Below are 20,868 nucleotides of genomic sequence, written 5' to 3' on the forward strand. Positions count from 1 at the left end.
AGACTGCTTCGGCGGAACAGGCGGAAGAAACCAACAAGAAGGTACAACGGCTGAGATGGCAACGCAGCAAAGCATTGTGGAGTGCTTAGGGCTTAGGAGCACAAAGGACAACACAGCCATCCATTGCAGCTGAGGAAGTCTCCAGGTGTAAAGACTTTTCGTGCCACTAGACCCAGGCTTCTAACGCCAAGAGAGTGGGACTGTCTCTGTGCATCGACTTTTCCACTTAAATCTTTATGCACAAGTGTCTTTGTACACAAAAACACACAAAGACAATCGTCATCCTTGGTTACCGAGAGACTACTATCACACATATGCTCATTTTGACCTTATCTTGGGATAAGTTACACTGATCTTTATTAGAGCCTGCCTTCATTGCTTGGCCTTTCTGATCCCTCTACTGATTACTCCAGTCCACAGAGACAGTTCTCTGAGCTTCCATAAGCACTTACTGTGGGTACCACCCATTTGATAACTTATTTACCCTCTTGTTATTAAACAATATTCATGGTGTGAGTCTTACCTTCCTATTTAAAGTTTATTCTAATCAATTTTTGTTGTTGTCTTTTGTTTTTATATAATCATAGTTTCCCCTGGTGATAAGAGCTAGTTCTCTCTGGAGACTGGCTCAGGGGAGAAAGGAGAAGAGAGAGAAATCTAGCATGAATGAGAAATGGATTGAGGAGGCAGTGAATGGGATCACAGATTCCATTTTATTGAGTATATAGGTCTAATATTTGTACAGTTTTTATACTTTATGATCAAAGGAAAATGATATATCAAGGGCATGTATCATTAGTGCCAATTAGAGTACTGTATAAGTGGAAATTTTGTATCTTTGAACTATGTTCCCCAGAATTCCTTTAGCATTTCCCAGGATTCCTCTCCTCTCTCCACCACATTGCATGTTCACATTTGTATATAAGTTTTTGGAACTCCTCCCTCTGTTGCTCTTTTTCCCACATGCAAGGCTGGGAAAATGGGTTTTCTTACTGAGGTTTTTCTTCCCTTGCTTCAAGTTTTATTAATAAATCTTATAAATATAATACTTGGAGTATTGGATATTAATTTTTAAATCTACATTTGGCTACCACTTCAGGATAGAATTTTCAAATATTTTTTGAAATAGCTTTTTCAGTAAAGACAATAAATTTGCCTGGTGGTGCAGACTCCATCCACCCACCATGAGAGCTGAGAGTTGGGGTTGCCTCTTCTCTCCATACAACCGGAGCTCTCCCAATTCTGCTGCTTGCACTCCTGCTGCCTCTGAGTGGTCCTGGTCCAGCCACCAGCCTCCAACAGAGTTTGAGACCAGACCCTCCTATATTCCACGCTGCTTTTTTCCCATGGAAGGGAGAGATCTTCAATCCCTTTGGTCACCTCCCCCCCATGCCCACGTGGGTTTTGTAATATTTATAGGGAAAGATGGGTGGATATGAAGAACAGGGAATACGGAAGGTTTGTAGCAGGGAAATGGAGGAGTTGAAGGGAGAGTGGGAATATGGCTGCTGGTGAAGCAAAGGAGAGAGATGCCCCCTGCTGAGAGGCTAGTTTTGAAAAAAATGGGGTGTCCAAGAAATGAGCCACTTATGATAGCCTGTGGGGATGTCTTCTCTATGTATTGATACCAAAAATGCCCCAGAGCAGGTACACACGAACCCTCCTGAGGGACAAGCCTTTTCCCAGACTTTGGTTGCCCAGCAGGGGTCTGATAAGGACTGTTGGTAGTTGGATGACTGAACTGAGGTTCAGCTCCCTCTATGCCCCAGAAAAGATAGTCCATTTATCTGATTGCAATATTCAAATAAGATAAATTTTAATAACCAATTTGGATTAGAGAGGTATCAGGGAAAAGGGAAGAGGGAATGTCCCTAAATAAGGTTGGAATCTTTCTCAGCTTTGGTGCTGAGGCCAGGGCTCACAGGCTGGTGGAGAGTTTCTCTTATTCCTGTCTACTATACTACTATACTATCTACTATACTTACTTACTATTGTCTACTATATCTATATAACTATATCTGTGCTAGTTTTCTTAATGTCAAAATCTTAGTAGTAGACAGCAAGCAATAAGAAAAGTTCTGACTTTCAGAGCTGGTTGGGCCTGTCTTTTCGGGCTGAAGAAAGTAGAGGCACTTCTATCCAAGCTCCTCCCACCCCCACACCAGGAAGGAAGTCCTAGTCACAAGACCAACTACCACTCCCAGTTGCCCCTTCCCCCACCAACTGTCAGTCTTGTAAATTTCTTCTCTCTCTAATATTCCCACTGTTGCTTGTTCCAACACAGTGGCAGAAAGTCCAGAACTTGTTCTAGTTTCCTTTCCACAATCATTCCCTTTTTTGTTGTTGTTGTGACCTTTCCAAGGTCACTTATTTTTATTATAGCTACCAATTTACTAAATCTACTCTAAGGTATTTTATGCAGGAAAGTTTGGGTAAGGGTAGTTGTAGGGTTTTACAATAAATGTTTTAACAAAACCATAACAAAGAAATTTGAATCTTAGTGCTAATACTACTTATTCTTGCTAAGTTAATTAAAACAAATAGTTTTCCTATTATATATATATTATTTGCAGACTATCTTATCTATATATATTTCCATTAAACACAATTTCAGCATCAACTTTACAATAAACAATTAAAAGTTTATTATCTGTAAATGCAGCTTGTCTATTCTTATGTATAACTAATTGTCTATGCTATGTTTAACTTAACTTACTCCTAATCTATTCCCTACTTATTTTAACTATTATCTAAGTCTTTAGTCTAATCTATAACCTAATCTTATGTACAACATATATACATGCTATGCTAAATATTTACAGACTCTATCATTATGTTACTAACCTAATTATAGTATATATTATTTATAGAGATTATTTACATATAATACAATAATATACATTGTTCCACATCCTGACATCAAATAGAAAGATCTATTGATCTTTCTATTTGCCTAATACCTTATTGAACTAACTATATACATATTTACATTTTGTATAAATACAATTTCAGACACTTGCTTATTCAAACAAGGTCTCCCCATATGTCAGTTTGTGATTTTGTGTTTTGTGTCTAATAATGTTATGTTGAATTAATACTTATCAAGTTTCTTCAGATTTCCACTTCTCATGTTGACTGATGGATTTCTTCTTTCTTCCAAGTTATGTAGTGTTGCATGCTATTTCCCTAATATGTGAAATTACTTTTGTTTTATTATTTCAACACACTCAGTCTTACATATAAGCCTCATTTTCCATCTGTCCTCTTCTTATATAACAAATTTACAAAGTTCAAAATCTTAGCTGTCTATTTCAGCTTTTCCTCTTTGTTTCTTCTCTCTAGCAGCTTTTCTTGATGCTTTTCCTCTGGGCTGGTTTAAAATCTTTTCCTCTGGGCTGGAAGGTTGTCTTCTCGCTGTGGCATGCTTGACTAATGGGATTTTGTTGTCTCAAACATTATGTGTTACTATTATTTCTTTGTGGCATACCTTTTGATGTTAATCAGTTTTTCTTTTCATTTCTTAGCACTATCTTTTGTCTAATTATCTTCTATGTCTGTTACAGTGATGTTGAATTTTTTCTGGTTTTATGTGGGAACAGTGAAATCATGAGTCTTTCCCTGCAATTTTTATAGCTGTTGGCATAGTAAGCAATACTTCATGTGGTCCAGTCCATTTTATGTCTATAGCCAATTTTCTATTGAAAATTTTTAAGTATACTATGTCTCCTGGTTTGATGTTGTGCAAATTGTAATCCAGGGGTACTTTTTGTTGTATCAAGCCCATTTCATGCAACTCTGCTCTTCTTGTTTGTAAAGCTTGTATATATTTTATTAATTGACATCTCCACCTATCATTGCAATGTAAGCTGGTTTACAAGTCCTTCCTTGCCAAATTGTGTGTCCATATAGCAACTCAAATGGAGAGATGTTCAAATCTCCACTGGGTTGTGTTCTAAGATGGAACAGAACTAATGGTAGAATGTCTGTCCATTTTTGGTGTGTTTCTGCACAAAATTTCCCTATCAGTGTTTTGATGTCTTTATTTAATCTCTCCACTTGCCCTGAACTTTGGGGATTATATGGTGTGTGGTATGTTGCTTCTATTCTGAGATTTTTATGAATTTCATTTAATATTGATTGAGTAAAGTGACTTCCACAGTCCTTTCCACAGTTTCCAGCCTGTCCTAGCCATTTTTCAGCTGGAGAACACAGCGTGAAGAAGCAAACATGTGCTATTCAGCCCCACCCCTTCTAGTTTTCAAGCAGATTTTTTTAAAGCTGGTTCTAGACTACTATTGAGAGTTTTTCACAGGGAGGGCATGTGGCCCAAATCAGTGGATTTGAAGCTGAAGTTTTTGGGAATTTCCTTCTGATTTTTTGTCATTTTTCTCCTGACCCCAAAACACCAAGAGCAACAGCCTCTCATCTGCAAATATGCTATTGTTTCTCCCCAGAAATTTTGCCCTTAGGGAAGAGGTACAGAAGAATAGCTTTTAAAAGCCCTCTAGCAAATATCTGAAGAGATTTTTTCCTTCAAGTCAAGGTCTTTTTGTTTACCTGTAAACAAAATCCATTCATCCCCCCCCCCTTTTTTTTTGAGGAATAATGCTGTTACAAAGCATGGCCCATTTTCCTACAAATCTGAAACAGCTTCTGTTTTCAGAGAGCCTTACTAACCTCATGCAGCTTACAGTTTTAGGGTGTGTTTTCTTACTTCTGATCCTGGGTGGGGTTTGTGTTGATTGGATACTTTGTAGTTGAAAGCTTGACTAATCTTGAGATTCATATGAGAAGTACATTTTAAACCACCTCGATATTTTGGGCTACCCAATGTAAGAGTTAAAATTTAGGGAAACTGAGGCAGGTAGAAATTAGTTTCTCTCTGCAAGGAGTACTATATTTTTAGAGTTTTATTTAAGATAAGGAATTTAAGAATATACAAGTAAGAGAGGCACGTGCTAGGTCGGCCAAGAGGCCCATTCAATTTTCACTCACACCATAAGAAGCATCTGCTTGCCAGCAGAAACAGGAAGAGAAGAGAGCCCCCACCATAGGTGGAGACCCTTTAAATAATAATTTGCTCTCAGCCCAAGTGAGAATTCAGTGAGATTACAAAGCATTCTGGAGAAGCGGAGCAAGGACTTCTGGGGATTGGAGTCCTGGATTCAAGTCTCCATTTTTAGACCAGCCACTGCAACAAATCCATTATGGGATTTGTCCACACTATGCTTAGTGTGGGTATGGGAAACTCCAGAGGTGTGACAAAAGGAATATGAATGGATGATAAATACTGGGGAGGGGAAGAGATCTGTTAGCTTATTGATGTTAACTTTTTGAGTTTTGTTTCCCCTCCATAATAGTGAAGAAGTCTATTGGAATTGGTGAAAAGGACTTTGGAATTCACTGCCTATACCCAGTCATGCATATTGTATTTGCTGATTGTTTTAAGGTTTAATTTTTCATTTAAGTTAATATATTAATCTAATCAATACTATTCTGTTACTCTGAATCATTTTAAATTACTGTGTTTTTACTATTAGATGTATTCTGTTACATTATTTTTATTTGTGCCTTCCCCCTATAACTGTACTGAACAATATATCATTGCGAAAGCCCATAAATATCTTATACAAATCCTTTTCAGTGGCAAAATCATAACTCCTTAGGTATGCTGGATTTGTCACCTGATCCATTGAGGTGACATATTGCTTATACAACCTTTTCTTCCTTTTTTGTTTTGTTAATTGTCACATAGATGATGATAGATGGACTCCATCAAAACCGGTTACAAACTGTATACAACCTTTGGAAAATTTAATGAGCTGAGAATTTAAATTAATTTTAAAGGGTCTTCAGAAATTATTTTAAATAACTAGTAGCTTCTGAATAGATATATAAGGAATACTAAATTAACGGTAGAAAACAAAATAGAAGTTCTTGCCACAAAAGTTTTATGTAAAGCATGAAGCCAAAGTAGCTTCAACATAATATTTTTTTTAATTTAAAACCCTTACCTTCTGTCTTGAAATCAATACTGTGTATTGGTTCCAAGGCAGAAGAGTGGTAAGGGCTAGGCAATGGGGGTTAAGTGACTTGCCCAGGGTCACACAGCTGGGAAGTGTTTGAGGCCAAATTTGAACCTATGACCTCCCATCTAGTAAATGCCAAAACTGTAAGGATAATTTTAGTGTTTTGACTTAATATCTAAATAAGTGGTCACCATGGGAAATTTCCAAATATGAAAATACCCAAGTCAGCTTGACCTTTTTAGGTACTAATTTAACCTTTACAGGTACTTAATACCTTTTTGTATTATATCTAAAAATACACCTAGCTTAAGGTTTTAGCTTTAGTCTAAGGTATGAGTTGGGGACTTTCATTGTTCAATCAGGAGTTTACAACTTTATCTTCCCCTAAGGTACTGTCTGAGTAGGGTGGAGTAATTTCCAAGTTCACAATCCATTCCTGATCAAGTATCTCCATTGTTACAATAGGGGAATAGCTTAACCAAATCTTCTAAGGTACAGTCTGAGTAGTTTTTAAGATTCATAGTCTGTAGGCCTGGCTCTCAATCCACTGAGCTACCCACCTGCCCCCTTCAGCATAATATTTTAACTCTTCACTTTAATCTACTTCCACCAGAATGATCTAGATTCCTGGTGATGTTTTAGATCCCAAAAGGTTTTCATCAGCAGTACAGAGGTTTCTGTTTTTTCCAGGCTCTTCTGCCAATGTTTGGAATAATGGCACTAATAGACTCTGTTAAAAAATATCTTTGCCAAGGTTGAAAGAATTGCTACATCTGTAGAACTTGTGACAAGTATCCATCAGTTCATAGGTTTTTTAAATGTCACACAGCAAGTAGTTATATAGAGACTCATGTGAATCCTATATGACAGCAGTTTTGTTTGCTATTGTCATTAACTGGGATATTGTGAATTTGTGGAATTTTGGTACCTTTTTTGAATGTGCATTATCTCCTGTACTACTGTTTATAAAACTGTTACTTTGTGAAAATCATTTGCACTCACACAGGTGTTCTTGGTCAAGTTAAAAAGGAACTGGAACTCATTTATGGGTGAGAAACCTTTGTATTCTACCTCTCCTTGGCTGACACAATGTATCACTAATTGTAAGCTATATATTTTTTATTTTTAAACCATTTTAATTATTTTTTTTGTTCTTGTATGGGCAATATCACTGCATTTTGTCCTACAGACTTGTGGGACAAAAAATACTTTAATTGGACCCTAATACTTAAAGTACATATAATCAATATTAATCTTTTTTTGATTTTGCAGTAATATAACTTTTAAAATGTCCATTAACCCTAATGTCAACGCATACTCCAAAAGCTTTAGACTATAGAAATAATGCCATTGATTATTTTAAAAAATTGAGACTTTGCTTAATGATTCTGTGTGATTCCAAGAGAATGGAACACAAAAAGAGCCACTGCATAGTGTCAAAGAAACACAAAGCTAACCTGCATAGTGCCTATCGAGCACAAAGTCAAAGAGACCAACCAATCCCAGTGGGATTAATGAAATTTTGAGCCACAACAAGAGGATTTGAACTTGTTTGGGGTTCACAATTGTGGCTGTTTTGACATATGTCAGAGACAGATCTTCCCTGAGTCACATTCTACGAAGTGCCTCACTTTGGCTGCCATCCTAGTTTGAGTATCCCTGAGAGAGAAGGTAAAATCAGACCAAGAAATGCTATTTCCCAATTTGCTGCTGAAATCTCTTCCTTCCTTCCTTCCTTCCTTCCTTCCTTCCTTCCTTCCTTCCTTCCTTCCTTCCTTCCTTCCTTCCTTCCTTCCTTCCTTCCTTCCTTCCTTCCTTCCTTTCTTTCTTTCTTTCTTTCTTTCTTTCTTTCTTTCTTTCTTTCTTTCTTTCTTTCTTTCTTTCTTTCTTTCTTTCTTTCTTTCTTTCTTTCTTTCTTTCTTTCTTCCTTCCTTCCTTCCTTCCTTCCTTCCTTCCTTCCTTCCTTCCTTCCTTCCTTCCTTTCTTTCTTTCTTTCTTTCTTTCTTTCTTTCTTTCTTTCTTTCTTTCTTTCTTTCTTTCTTTCTTTCTTTCTTTCTTTCTTTCTTTCTTTCTTAAACTTTCTTTCTTTCTTTCTTAAACTTTCTATAGTCCTGGCTACTGATTGGGTAAGTGTATAATTGCTTAAATCCCTTTAATTTGGCCCTGATTCAGGGACCTGTTGTAGGTCTATTTTTCCTTTACTTGGATTTTTTAGGCATAAGACGTTGATATTTTATATTTCATCCACAAGTTATTTTTTCTCTTTAATTTGTTTTGTTTTCTATTTTAGATTTTATTTTACCAATTGATTCATATACCTCATAACTCAGCCATGCATCCCTGTGTGATCCCTGTCTTTATTTTCCTCCTCAGGGTAAACTATGTTATTGTTGTGAACTTTGATTTGAATGTGACCCTAATTTAGAATAAGAGACTACCTGCCCAAATTCAGAAGGTGAACTTTTTAGAGAAGGCACCACAAAGATGCCTACAGAGACCACACATTGCTCCAAAAGATCCAGAGTGAACTTTGGGATGTGCTAAATTGAACTTTGGGGGGTTGAATGCATTTGTTTTATATGTATACTCTTATGTCAAAGGGGATTGCCCCCAAATTGGCTTTTTGTCAATCTAGCAATCATTGTTTTTCTTCTGTTTTCCTTTTATACACAAATTATTGCAATTTATAAGTTTATTATGTTTAAAATGATCCCTTTGGGGAGACTGGTCTGCCAAAGGATCACAGGAGTGAATGTATGAGTGGAAATTTTGTATCTTTGAACTATGTTCCCCAGAATTCCATTAATATTTCCCAGAATTCATCTCCTCTCTCCACCATGTTGTGTGTTAATGTTTGTATATAAGTTTTTGTTACTCCTCACTCTCTTTTTCCCAAGTGCAAGACTGGGAAAGTGGTTTTTCTTTACTGATGTTTTTCTTCCCTTGCTTCAAATTTTATTAATAAATCTTATAAATATAATACTTGGAGTGTTGGATATTGGTTTTAAAATCTACATTACACAGGTGTCACCTGCATTGAGGAGTGCATGCACTTCATCGATAGTAATCTTCAAAGTCCTCTTTGTAATGTCATTGCTGGCATAAGGATTTCTTTAGAAGTACAAAATAACTAAGGTATTGCTGATATGGCTGATATGCATGAAGGCCACTTTTCCCAGAGATAGAGTTCAAGGTTTGTGATAGTAAGTTAGCTGAGCATTATGTTCAGAGCCAATTAAGAAAGCCAGGTACTCTTTAGATATTGATTTGTAGACATGCAAGGTCAGACTGATCCTTGCCAGAGTCTTGAGGCAGATCTTCAAATATGTCTTTTCTGGCTGCTTTTGCCTCAATGGGCCCAGAATGTCCTTATGGATTTGTTACCCTGGTATCCATTTCCATTTTCTGTCAGTGAGTCTGCTTGCTTTGCACTTCACAAAACATCATACTTCTCCCAAGATAAACTCACCATCTGAAATCTCACTACCTTGCAAATTGACTCAATTTTTAATACTCAACACCTTCTGACATCCCTCAGTTGTTTCTCCTCTAGGCCTGGAGAGTTGGAAGGTAGAGCAATGATTAAAAAAAAAAACAGGCTGATTTAATCTAGAAGAGAGCAGAGCTAGGAAGGCAGTAGAGATCTCAATTCAAAACGTAAATCCCCTCTCAAGTCTTACTTTATAGAGGGCTCAGAACTTTTCCAACAACTCTCCATTTTCTATCAACAACTCTGCTTGGTTTTTACTCCATGGATCATCATGCCTTTAAAACAGGTACCCTCAACCCCTTACTCTATTCAGCTTTTTTTTGTATATTATCTTCTTTGCCATTAGATTATAAAGCTCTTGAGAATGCTGGTTCAGTGGTTTTAGTTGTATCTGACGGTGACCCCATTTGGGGTTTTCTTGTCAAAGATACTAAAGTAGTTTGCCATTTTATTCTCATTTTACAGATGAGGAAACTGAGGTAAACAGGATTAAACAACGTTCCCAGGGTCATACAGCTAGTAAGTATCTAAAACTGAATTTGAACTCTGATCTTCTTGACTCCATATCTAAGATTCTATCCACTTGTACCTCTAGCTCCTTTAGAAAGTGGGCCTATCTTTTTCTTAGAACACTGCCTGTGTAAAGATAATTTTACAATTTTGACGTATCCAAATTAATTGGTCACCAGGGGGAAAATCCCAAATAAAATACCCATCAGTCTGGAAATTTATGGTAATTTTAATTCATAGAGAGGGAAGGAATTTAAGGAGAAGAGAGAGAAAGAGGGTATAGGATTTCTTCCACCTGGCCTGTGCCAGGGGGAGTTTAAATCTCTGCCTCTAGGTCTCTGAAAAAGATGAGAGGCTTCTAAGAGGATAAAGTTGGAAAGTAAAGGAGGGAAACTTCAGCCAGAAACTCACCATCGAACCGGAAAATAGCTATAGCCACATTAAGATGCCAAAAGGCCCAGTATGCTGCTGTCAGCCACCTCTCCGCTGCCAAAGGTATGAAGTTCACCCTTGTGTCCCCTTCTCTAAATGCCCATTCTTTAGTTCTCATCTTCTTTGATTAGTTTATCTTTAGAGTTACTTAACACTTCTTTGTCAAGTTCACCTTTTGTTAGTTACTTGACCTTTTTGTGATTAATTTAACCTTTATACTTAACACCTTTTCGTACTAAGATCTAAAAGTAGACTTAGCTTCACTATAAGTTAAGAGCTAAGTACCTTCCTTGTTTAATCAGGAGATTACAACTTTATCTTCCCATAAAGTGAGGTCTAAGTAGGGTGGAGTAATTTAAAATTCACACTTGGCACAGAGTAGGCACTTAATAAGTGTTTATCTTTCCCCCGGTCCTCCTGGAGAGCTATCTCATTTAGCAAATAGTATTTTTAAAGACAAAAATGAAAAAAAGAAAAAATCAGTACAATTGACTTAATACAGTAAAAAAGTCTGAAAATATATGCAAAAACGATGGACCTCTTGCCTTCACAAAGGAATGAGTTGCCCCAGGTCACGTAGCTACTAACTGTATGAGGTCAGATTTAGACTCAGGAAGAAGAATCTTCCTGACTCCAGGCCTTACTCTCTATCCATTGTGCCACCTAGCTGTCTCTGAATGCATTTTAATTATATCAATTTGAACTAAATGAATCCTAATGGTTCCCATTCCTCTTCAGTCCTATCATGCTCCTATCTGTATCCTCCTATATTCCTTCTGCTATCACTATTCCCCTCTGATCTTTCCTGATTCCTTTTCTCCTTACTTCATCCTCAGCATCCTTAGTATTTTCCAAAATGCCTTCCCTCCTCCAGGGCTCTATAATGACCAGCACAATGTCCAGGAAACCCATGATCCCAATCTATCTCACAGATGCTGTTTTCAGATTTCCTTACCTACTGCTTTTAGAACTGCGAAAAGAAGGGTTGGAAGCATTACAGAAATAGGTGCCCACATCCTCTAGGCCCACCGCTGGTATGGTGAAGTTGATGGTATTTTGACAGACGTCATCGTTAAACTTAAAGTCATATCTGTTCAGATAAGAGGTCTTCAGGTATAATGAAGAAATGATGAGAACCTCAGCCAGTGGTGGGCTCCAAAAAGCCTATCCAAATATCCAAAGGGATGACCTAATGCAGATTTATTGAACTTACAAAGTTGGGAAAACTGATGACTCATGTTCTTTTGATTGATTTCAATATGTTCCATTTTGAATTGGGGTCCCTAGCACCTTTGTAGTTCTGTTCTCTTTCAGATTTAATCAGCTTATTCATTTATTATCATTACTCTATTAATAATAGCTAATAAAGAGGTAAGTAGAAGATAATGGACCAACTTTGGACTCAGAAAGACCTAGGACCAAGACTGATCTCTTGATATTGATTGGATTGTGTGATCTTAAGAAAGTCACTTAATTTTGAAGTACCCTCTAAGACAAAGGAGACACTCATCTATATCCCTACCAGGTGATCCTCATACAGCAAAATAATAGATCAGTGCTATATCCTCCCTTATCAAAAATTAATCATAGTATTACATAATATTTTTTCTCCCAGGGCTCCCTAATATAAAATAAAATCCACATTGTTAATAATGACTCAATATTATTGAATTATTACTCAATAACACAAATTATTTTAAATAAAAATAGTATAGTATTAACTCAGATTCATATAGTACTTTAAGATTTTGTGTAATTAGAAATCTTGAACCCTTGGACTTCATCTCCCAGCATCCCTTTCCTCTTTTGATCCCATGTTGTGTCCTTATGTGTGTGTATAGAGAAGTTCTGTAACTCCGCCCTTTTGTTCTCTCTTCTTCCTGTGCTCTCCTTATATTGCTCTTCCCACTTTTGGTGGTCCAGGCAATTCTCTCTTTGCTAAGGCTATCATTTTCCTTTTTTCTTCAAGTTATTAACTAATAAATTCTTATAAGAACATAATACTTGAAGCATTTGGATATTAATTTTTAACCTTATAATTCACAGATTTACTTCGAAAACTCTGAGTTAAGTTGGGACAGTTTTATTATCTTTCTTTTACAAAAAAAATAGAAATTAAGATTTTGAAGATAAAACTAAACAACTGATTTCTACAAGGGGTCATTGCTACTGTTCTCCAGGTTACAGAATAGGCATATTTCTAATATGTCTAGGTCACGAGTCAAGTTTCCCAGGGTTCAAATCTCCTTCTTCCTATATGCCCTATTGAAAGTAGAACATATATCCAATCCTTCATGATCCCATTTGGGTCTTCCTTGGCAAAAATACTGGAGTGGTTTGCCATTTTCTTTTCTTGCTCATTTTGAGGTAAACAGAGTTAAGCATAGTTGAGGGACTTGCCCTAGCATTTGAAGCCAAATTTGAACTCAGGAAAATGAGTGTCCCCTGAGTCTGGGCCTGGCATTCCATTTATTGTACCACCTAGAGATCCTAAGTTTCTATACCCTACCCTTAATTATCTGAAGATTATGTGAATGCTAGTAATAATAGCTAATGTTTACATAATGCTTTAAAATTTGCAAAGAATTTTATAACTATTATATCATTTTATTTTCATAACAACTCTAGAGATAGGTGGTATTATAATTTTAATTTTATAGCTAAAGATACAGAGGTAGGTGCAGGTTAAGTGACTTGTCCACTGTCACATAAACCTTGTGTTGAAGGCTAGATTTAAGCTTAGACTTTCTTGATTCTAGGTCCACTGTGGATCTATCCACTGAACCATCTAAATTCTTTTTTCTCAGAAAAATAAGAGGGGGGAAAACACAAATTTGGGAGTCAGAGAATATTTTGCCACTAACTCACTGAGAACCTTTGACATTATACATTCTCCGTTCTAAGGTCTCTTCCAGAACTAATGATCTAACACTTTGTCAGTTATTCCTTTCATAAAGATCCAGAAAGAAAGATGAAGCCACATTTGAGGGTGATGAAACTTGATAGTAATCAGAATTTCAGGAGATGTTTCTCTCCTAGAGATAATCAAATACTCCTATCAGAGTCAGACCATGGGGCTACATGGGGTCTCATCTCAGGTTATTTTATATCTTTAACAGACCTTAACTCAGTTAAAGTTTTTTAAGAACTTATTGGGTAAAAAATACTATTAAGTACTAGAAAAGCTGGAAAGTTTATACAACCTACAATTCTTGTCTCTTCGGAGCCCATAGTCTAGAAGGAATGATAAGACACAAACCAAATAACCAGGTAACATATTACATGGAAAATATATACATCTGATTATATCTCACCATTTGGCATTCCGTCCAAAACTGTCCCTTAGGAGAGGGAGTTCTCACTATTTGCTCTGTGCCTTTTAGATCAATTTTTGTTACACCAGTGTCCTGGCCACCCCCATGCCCACCTCTCACCCGAATATCACCAATTGAATATCAATACTTGCAAAAAAAAGAAAAAGGATATGGAGAGTTCTCACCTTCTTCTGTTGGTGTTTGAGGACAAGATCAAAATATGCATCTGGATTGGTTGCTCTGCAGATAATCTGGACAGGTTCCCCTTGAATCTGCACCAGCTCAGAAGGTTCTAGCCACAGTTTTGGAGGCCCTAAGAGGCCTGAAGCCAGCACAGAAGTTAAGATGGTGGAATGAAGCAGAAAACAACCTTAGCGTTTTGACCCCTAGCATCATTTTACAGAGAAGGAAACTGGGACCTAGAGAGGGGAGTGACTTGCCCAAGGTCACATAACTAGTAAGTGGTTGAGCTAGAATTCAAACTCAGGTGTTCTCATTTCAACTCCAATGTTCAAAATTCTTTTCACTGTCTTGTGTAGCACTAAAGAACAGACCTCAGACCCAATGGGGAGGAGCTAAGCTGGAGCTCCAGCAGCATTTGTATCAGAAGGTGGCTCAAATGTTGGTGCTACTTGAACCCATTCCCAGGAGGTGAAGTCATGGAACTGAGGATAGTGTGAGTGTATATATACATACATACACATATATACACATATGCATACACATAAATAATATATAGAGCTTTCAGATTTGCAAGGCACTTTGTAAGTATTATCTCATTGGTCTTTTTTTTTCTTTAGAATATTTTACAATGGTTACATGATTCATGGGACCCCACACACACACCTTCCCTCCCCCTTCCTGGAGCTGCTCATTGGTCTTTATAACAACCCTAGAAGGTTGGTGCTGTTATGATCCCCATTTTATGGCTGAGGAAACTGAAGTAGGTCAATATTCTCCTTAACAGATTTCCGGGCAGTAACTTGCCCAGAGACACTGGCCTAATAAAAGTATAAAGCTGGGTATAAACCATGGTCTTCCTGAGTCCAGGTCCAGCATTGGCTCTATCCAATGCGCCCACCACCTAGTGCCTCTGGATTTTTTCTCATAAAAGATTCAAGAGGACAAGGTCCTCCTTGGGCCTCATCTGACATATTCTCCATTCCTCTAAGGGTCACTAGTTTCCAATTAGCCTAATCAACCATTCCTTACCTGCCACCCCCTTTTTATTTTTTTAAACCCTTACCTTCTGTCTTACTATCAGTTCTAAGATAGAAGAGTGGCAAGGGCTAGGCAGTTGGGGTTGAGTGACCCTTGGCTCAGAGCTAAGGAGTACCTGGAGTCAATTTTTGAACCTAGGACCTCCTTGTCTCTAAGCTTGGCTCTCTATCCACTGAACCACCTAGCTGCCCCCTGTCCTTTTTTTTTTTCTAAATAGTTGATATAGTCTTTTAAAAATTACTTTAATTTTCATATGTAGTCTTTCTACTTCCCCTAACAAGACAGCCATTCTTTGTTTTTAAAAAAAGTTAATTAAAGAGAGAGGTGGGGAAAAGTGGTTCAGAAAAACCAACAAACATGTCAATGAAGTATGACAGTGATTTACAATATTCCACACAGAATTCTCAGTCAGCAAAGAAGGGACTTTTCTCAAAGAGTCCTTTTGAAGGATAAGCTAGGTCATTACAGTCAGAGCCTTTAGTTTGGTTTGGGATTGTTCTTTCCATATACTTTATTGAAGACACTGATTATATTGTTTTCCCTATTTTATTTTGCAGGTTTGTGGATCTCTCCATGATTCTCTGTATTTTTCATATTTGTAATTTCTCATGGTGTCATAATATTCCATTATATTCATTTACCACGTCTTGTTTACCCATTCCTTAAATGCATTTTGTTCTTCATCTTGATTTTCAAACTTTCTCAAGATCAAGAGGCAGGGACTGCAGAAAAATTTCCAGGTTGAAAATCTAGTGGGTAGAGACTGGGACACCCAAACTAGAGTGAGGGGTAGGGGTAGCAGGTCAGGTATACCAGCCTCTTCAGAAGTTGGAGACTGGAAATATTTAGGAATTCCTTGGTGTCTATTGAGCCATCCTTCCAGGGCTTTATATTGTCAACATGGAATCTAGAAACCCCAAACTTGTAGCCTAGTAAGATCTGATTACCCCCAAGTTTTAGGACTAGCTTGTAAGTTGGAGACCCCAAAGCTTGTACTTGTTCCCTGTTCCCCTGAGCATCCACCCTGAAGGGAATCCCAGGCTAGTAGTTTCAGACTGAATAATGGACCCTAAGGTAAAAGACAATCCACTTCAGGTGGGGGAATAAGGTTAAGCCAGTAAGTCTTTAGCACAATAGGCAGCACATCAGTCTCATAAGCTGAAGGTCCCCAGTCCAATCCTCTGAAGGAGGGTGTGATATACTGGGAAAGGCTTCTGGAGACAAGAAGAGTCACTTGGCTTGGACCTAGCCTCCACCTCAAGTGGATTCTCTTTTATCTTAGGGTCCACTATTTAGTTTGAAACTGCTAGCCTGAGATTCCCTTCAGGATGGATTCTCACAGGAACAAGGAACAAGTACAAGCTTTGGGGTCACCAACCTACAAGCTAGTCCTAAAACTTGGGGTTCATCAGATCTTACTCAACTACAAGTTTGGGCTTCTAGATTCCATGATGACAATACATATTTGTTGCATTTTATCTTCACAAAGCCCTGGGAGGTGGGGACTACTATTATCCCCTGAAGACTGAGGCACTAAAAGGGAGGGGAGCACTGAATCTGAGTCCCTTAGAGAGCCAGGGAATGCTTGAGTGTACCATACTGTCCTTCACCTCCTTATTATTAAGAAAAAGTTACTTAACAGTTTGGAGGGTGAGGAAACCTTCTCCATCAGAATCCTAATTTTCCAAGGTCACTGTCTTTCCCCAGAGCTAAGAGTGTTTTTCATGCCACTGGAGATTGCAGTGCCTGCCCCATGAGGAAAAAAAAAAACAACCTTAGATAAAGCTCTTATATTCTCTAAAGTTCCTTCAAGCTCTATGTTCTATGTTGCTTTATGGCACAGGAAAGAGTCCTGACTTTGTCATCTGAGGCTTAAATCCCATTTGTAATTTGTATGATCTTAGAAAAATAAACTCTCCGTGGCTCGGTTTCCTCATCTATAAAATGAGGTAGACTTCTGACTATCCATTCTCTACTGCCCCTTATTTGTCTAAATCTTTCATATACAGTCTTGATTCCCCCCCCCCCCCCACTTAAATAATGTAGATGGTTTGGATTTTATAGTTTTATTGTATTTGCTTTCGAATTTTATTCCATGTATTTGATTCTTTGTAAGCATTACACTTGAAATGAGAAAATGACTTTGCTGGGTGGAGGGAGCAAGGAAAGAGAAATATTGAAGGGAGGAGAAAGGTGAATTAAGAAGCCAATTAGGACCAGGAGAGAGAAACAGGGAAGGGGGTGGGATTAAGGGGTGTGGCGGTACACCGAACAGGCTCATTGGCGGTTCCAGTATTTGTCCTTCCGCTTGTCTATCCACAGCTCTCACCCCTGAGGCATCCACCTTTGTCAGGGCTGTGGTAGCTAGACTGAGAGGTGGCCACTCTTCCCCTCCCCCAGCCCCAGGCCCTGCCACTTCCCTACCCTAGGATCTGCCACACAGGCACGAAATTTTCGCCAACCCCAGTCTTGCTTGAGGCTCTTGCTCCAGGGAGGGGAAGTCAGGGGAAAGGGAGGGAAGTCTTCGGTGGGCGGGGCCGGGGAAGGCTGGGCCTCTCCTGCTTTGCGAGAGCCCGACTGGCTGCCTGCGTGGCCGGAGAGAGCACAGGGGCGGGCGCTTTTAAAGGAAGTCTCCCTCCGGTCCGAACCCCGCGCGTGGTGTTTCCCTGCTTTTTCAGCTTTTCGCTGCGTCGGCCGTGCGGGCTCCCCCTCCACTGGCCCGTGCCCTTCTCAGTAAGAGTAGTAGTAGCAGCAGCAGCAGCAGCAGCAGCAGCAGCAGCATAGCAGCAACAGCAGCAGCAGCAGCAGCTGCAGAAGAACCGGCGTTCCCCGGCCCGCCTGCTCCAGTACCAGGACCGAGTCGGACTGACAGCTGGAGAGGTGCGCGCCTTGCGAGCTCTTGGATGCCTGAGGGAAGAAGGGAAAGGGACATCCTGGAAACTTTTCGGGAATTGCGTGTGTTTGAAGGGAGTCTTAAGTCTCATCCTTAAGAGTGACCTTCTTTAGACCAGGCAGACGTTCACAGTTTGGATTGTTCAACTATTTATTAAGTGAGCCCAGTATGTAATGTTGCTTATCTAGGAACCAGAATGCTTTTATTTCTCATCAGAAAAGCTAGGATTTGTATAGAACTTTAAAGTTTGCAGTGGTCTTTATTCATATTATCTTATTTAAGAAAAACAGCAATCGTTTATTCCTATAGAGCTTTAAGATTTGAAAAGAACTTCCTATTATCTCATTTAATAATAATAGCTTGCATTTATATCACACTTTATGGTTTTCCAAGAACTTTATATTATCTAATTTAATAACAGCTAACATTTCTACATGTTTAAGGTTGCAAAGGTATTTATTCATATTATCTCATATAATAGTAGTAACCATTAACATTTCTATAGAACCTTAAGGTTTGCAAAGGGCTTTGTTCATATTATTTCATTTATTAGTAATAATAGGTATTAGCACTTAGTGCCAGGCAGTATGCTAAAGGCTTTACAATTATTGTCTCATTTGATCTTCACCACAATACGTGGAGGTAGATGCTTTTATTCTCCTTATTTTACAAATATGCAAACTGAAGCAGATATCGGCATATAGTTAAGAAGTGTCTGAGACTGACTTTGGGCTTGCCTAAGACTAATGTCTTAGGGGATAGAATGCTGGGCCTGGAATCAGGAAGTTGTTGAGTCCTGTCTGACTCTTCATGACCCTGTGGACTACAGCAGCTAGTGCTGTTCATTATGTTTTCTTGGCAAAGATACCAGAGTGGTTTCCTTTTTCCTTTTCTAGCGGATTAAAGCAAACAGAGGTTAGGTGAATTGCTCAGGGTCACACAGTAAGTATCCGAGGTTGGGCTTGAACTTAAGTCTTCCTGACTAAGCCTACAACTCTATTCACTGAGTAGCCCAACTGCCAGAAAGGTCTGAGTTCAAATTCAGCCTCAGACACTAGTTGTGACCTTGAGCAAATTATTTAACTTATGTTTATCTTGGAGGTAGCTAGATAGACAGAGCTTAATCCACTGGAAGAGGAAATAGCAAATTACCCAAAGGCACACAGGTAGTAAGTAGTAGAGTCTGGATTTCAAAGTAGGACCTCTGACTTCTAGTCCAGGATTTTTCCCACTGCTTCAACCTTTCATTTTATTATTATTATTTTTAACCCTTACTTCCATCTTAGAATCAATATTCTGTATTAGTTCTAAGGCAGAAGAGCAGTAAGGGCTAGGCAAGGGGGGTTAAGTGACTTGCCCAGGGTCACATAGGTAGGAAGTATCTGCAGCCAACCCTGGACCTCCCATCTCTAGGCCTAGCTCTCAATCCACTGAGTCACCCAGCTGCCCTCCAACTTTTTATTTTAAAAATGAGCCTAGAGAAGGAACTTTGTTTCATAGACTCTTAAAAACTAGAAAGTACCTGGGATACCATCTAGGTAACAAAGAAAATGAGCAAGATTAAAAACCCAGCCTAATTCTATTTCTCTTTCCATCATATCCAGTTATCTTCCATTGAGAAACATAAGAATTCAAAATATCTAATAGTGAAGATGCTGGTTTAGAATTTGTTTGGATAAAAAGTGTTGCAAATGGAATTTGGGCAAACAAGGCAACTCTGAGCAAAATATCATTTATTAATAGGATGTCAAACCTATTAGTAAGTGGGTCTTATGGTCTGCCTCCATTTGTGCCAAAAGACCCAGAAGTAAGGGTGAGTAATGCCTTTTCAACTTATATATGTCTTCCTTTTGTTTGATCTGACAGTACATCATTTGGACCTCTCCTGGGAAAGGCAAGGCAATCCAAATTGGTGGATGTATTAAAGAGGTGGGTTAATAGTTCTCAGCTCCTTTTTCTTTCAAGGGGCAGGAGTGGTCCTCAGGATCAGTCTGTAGCCAGAGAAAGTAGGTTGGCTTTTAAGATATGGCTAAGCATGCCCCTCTTGCCGAAGGATGTTAACTGCCTCATGAGACCCAGCTACCTCTAGCAATCTTGGCTAGAAAAAACACAAGACATGCCAGTCAGATTTTCACTACCTTGATTTTCCCATTGTAGAACATGGTGACCACCTTCAACTTTGGTCAGAAAAGCAAGGACACAAGAGTTCTTTGGCGGGTTCAACCCTGACTTGACTTCTATTAACTGATTAACAAGTCCTTAGAGACTGGGAATAATCACAATACTTAGTCATAACTTTAGAAACGACCTGCTTTTCAGAAATGTATATGTGTGTGTGTGTGTGTGTGTGTGGGAACAGTTTTTGTCAAAATGAAGAAAAGATAGATCATATAGCACAGTATTAATATTCCTCAAAAGTATAAGGTTAACAAGGAAAGGGTTAGATGTAGACTGGCTTTGGATTTCCTTCAGGTCAAGAATCTCTGCTCTATTTAAATGAACTAATGAGATTCTAAGGAATTTAGCATAATTGCAGGGAAGAAGTATAAGGTTAAGATAGTTGGATAGAAGTAATGGTTTCCCATTGAATAGAGGAATCTGAAAAAAAGGGGGAGCAACAAAATAACGGAGAAGACTTAAGATGTGGTGAACATTTACACTGGACTATTTATTAGATGATTTGGAATGAATAGCATCAATCCCATTTTTAGAGGTGGATGCTGATACTATGAATTGTTTGTAATGACATTTGAGTATTGAAATACTAAACTGAAATAATAGTTTATTTAAGATAAGGGAAGGAAGGGAAAGGAATTGGGATGATCTATCTAAAGATATAGAAATAAACCTCCCACCAACTCTAGTTGGTAACTTCAGAGAGATGGTATCTACACTGTGTTATCTCTCTACCCAAAAGTCCCAGTTCCTATAATACAATACACTTCACTAACTCAAATTCCACCTTGGGTGGTAATAGAG

General features: G+C 38.4%; 1 protein-coding gene across 2 annotated transcripts in view; it reads left to right on the plus strand.

Moving 5' to 3' along the window:
• Window positions 1–17,307: 17,307 nt before the first annotated feature.
• Window positions 17,308–20,868, plus strand: part of SLC26A2 (solute carrier family 26 member 2) — a 38,332-nt gene continuing 34,771 nt past the window's right edge. Inside the window, exons 1-2 of one of the 2 annotated variants that reach the window (XM_007473862.3) lie at window positions 17,308–17,876; window positions 19,756–19,818. The gene's annotated coding sequence lies outside the window, so the exon portion shown is untranslated. The remainder of the gene's footprint in view (window positions 17,877–19,755; window positions 19,819–20,868) is intronic. The other variant, XM_007473863.3, reaches the window with a different exon arrangement.

This window comes from Monodelphis domestica, chromosome 1 (assembly GCF_027887165.1).
Source record: "Monodelphis domestica isolate mMonDom1 chromosome 1, mMonDom1.pri, whole genome shotgun sequence".
Classification (NCBI taxonomy): domain Eukaryota; kingdom Metazoa; phylum Chordata; class Mammalia; order Didelphimorphia; family Didelphidae; genus Monodelphis; species Monodelphis domestica.